The sequence below is a fragment of the Vombatus ursinus genome, unplaced genomic scaffold, assembly GCF_900497805.2.
Source record: "Vombatus ursinus unplaced genomic scaffold, bare-nosed wombat genome assembly UNPS02007284.1, whole genome shotgun sequence".
In the NCBI taxonomy this organism is placed as follows: Eukaryota; Metazoa; Chordata; class Mammalia; order Diprotodontia; family Vombatidae; genus Vombatus; species Vombatus ursinus.
The window spans coordinates 7922984-7925540 of record NW_020947062.1 but is presented as its reverse complement, the minus strand read 5'-3'; positions in this window follow the sequence as shown (position 1 = coordinate 7925540).

The window sequence follows — 2557 nt, the reverse complement described above, 5'->3', positions numbered from 1 at the left end:
CAAAACCAAAAGAATGAAAAAATAGGAGACAATGTGAAATACCTCATTGGAGAAACAACTGACCTGGAAAATAGATCCAGGAAAGATAATTTAAAAATTATTGGACTATCTGAAAGCCATGATCAGAAAAAGAGCCTAGATATCATCTTCCAAGAAATTATCAAGGAAAACTGCCCTGATATTCTAGAACCAGAGGGAAAAGTAGAAATAAAAAGAATCTACTGATCACCTCCTGAAAGAGATCCCCAAAGGAAAACTCCTAGGAATATTGTAGCCAAATTCCAGAGTTCCCAGATCAAGGAGAAAATATTGCAAGCAGCCAGAAAGAAACAACTTAAGTATTGTGGAAACACAATCAGGATAACATAAGATTTAGCAGCTTCTACATTAAGGGACCACAGGGTTTGGAATTTGATATTCCAGAGGTCAAAGGATATAGGATTACAGACAAGAATCACCTACCCAGCAAAACTGAGTATAATCCTTCAGGGGAAAATGGACATTCAGTGAAATAGAAGCCTTTCAAACATTCTTGATGAAAAGACCAGAACTGAATAGAACATTTGACTTTCAAATATAAGACTGAAGAGAAACATGAAGAGGTAAACGGGAAGAAAAATCATAAGAGACTTATTAAGGTTGAACTGTTTACATTCCTGCATGGAAAGATGATATTTGTAACTCCTGAGACCTTTGTCAGTATTAGGGAAGTTGGACGGGAAAAATTATATGGAGGGGAAGTGGGGGAGGATGAGGGGGAATGAGTGAATCTTATTCTCATTGGATTTGTCTGAAGGAGGGAATAACATACACACTCAGTTGGGTATGGAAATCTATCTTATCCTACAGGAAAATAAGGTGGAAGGGGATAAAAGCGGGGGGGATGATAGAAGGGAGGACAGATTGGGGAAAGGGATAATTAGAAGCAAACACTTCTGAGGAAGGCCATGGTCAAAAGAGAGAATGGAATCAATGGGGGGGGGGCAGGATAGGATGAAAGGAAGTATAGTTAGTTTTTTACAACATGACTACTATGGAAGTGTTTTGCAGAACTACGTATGTATAATATGTATCAAGTTGCTTGCCTTTCCAAAGAGTGTGGGTGGGGAGGGAGGAAGGGAGAAAATTTGGAAGCCAAAGTTTTAAAAACAAATGTTAAAAATTGTTTTCACGTGCAACTGGGAAATAAGATATACAGGCAATGGGGTGTAGAAATCTATCCTGCCCTACAGGAAAATAGAAGGGAAGGGGGATAAGAAAAGGAAGGGGTGATAGAAGGGAGGGTAGATTAGGGAAAGGGGTATTCAGAATGCGTGCCATTTTGGGGTGAGAGAGGAGCAAGATGGGGAGAAAATTTGGAACTCAAAATCTTGTGGAAGTGAATGTTGTAAATTGAAAATAAACTAATTAATAATAGTTTTTTTTAAAAAAGAGCATGACATGCTAAAAAATGGACCTGAATACAAAAAGATGACATTTAATAGGAATACATTATCACATTTATAGATAGTATGATAGTGTACTTAAAGAACCATGTTTAAGTACTAAAAAATTAGTTAAAACAATAATTTCAGCTAACTTGAAGGATATTAAATAAATCCACACAAATCATCAGCATTTCTATGTAATAATAATACAACTCAGTAGAAAGTGATAGAAGGAGAAATTCCATTTAAAATAACTACAAAATAATTATCAAATTACTTACTATGATACACAGAAAAACTATATAAATTCAATTACAAATCTACAGAAATAAAGACAGGCTTAAATAATTAGAAAAAACAAATTGGAAAAATTGCTCATGTGTAATCACTGTAATAAAAATGGCAAAACTAAATGTACTTATTCAACAGCATACCACATGATGAAAGGATTGTTTCATGGAACTAAAATAGCAACAATAAAATTCACAAGGAGTCAAAAACAGTCAAGAATCTCAAATGAAATAATAAAAAAAAGTGGGAGTGAAGACAATCTAGCAGTTCCAAATCTTAAGCTATACTAAAAGCCATAATTCTTAAAACAATTTGGTATTAGTTGAAAAAAGAGAGTACTTGGAACTTATTATTTGGTACAGAGCATGCAGGAGCAAATGTATCTAATAGTCTAGTATTCAATAAACACCAAGATCCCAGCTATTGGGATAAGGATTTACTATTTGCTTTAAAAAAAATCTGCTGCGAAAATTGGACAGAAAAATGGAATAAATTAGATTATGCCAATACCTCACACCTTATATCAAGATAAACTCCAAATAGATACATGATCTAGATATAAAAGGTGACATAAAAAACAAATTAGAGAAACTTGAGGGGGGCGGGATTACCTATTAAATCTGTGGATAGAAGAAAACTTCATGACCAAACAAGGGATAGAGAGGATCACAGAAGAAAAAAAATGGATAATTTTGATTCTATAAAATTAAAAAGTTTTTACTCAAACAAATCCAATAAGGCTAACATTAAAAGAGAAACAATTAACTGGGGAAAATCTTTACAAAAATTTTCTCTGTTATAGGTCTCATTTCTAAGATACATACAACTGATCAGGCACA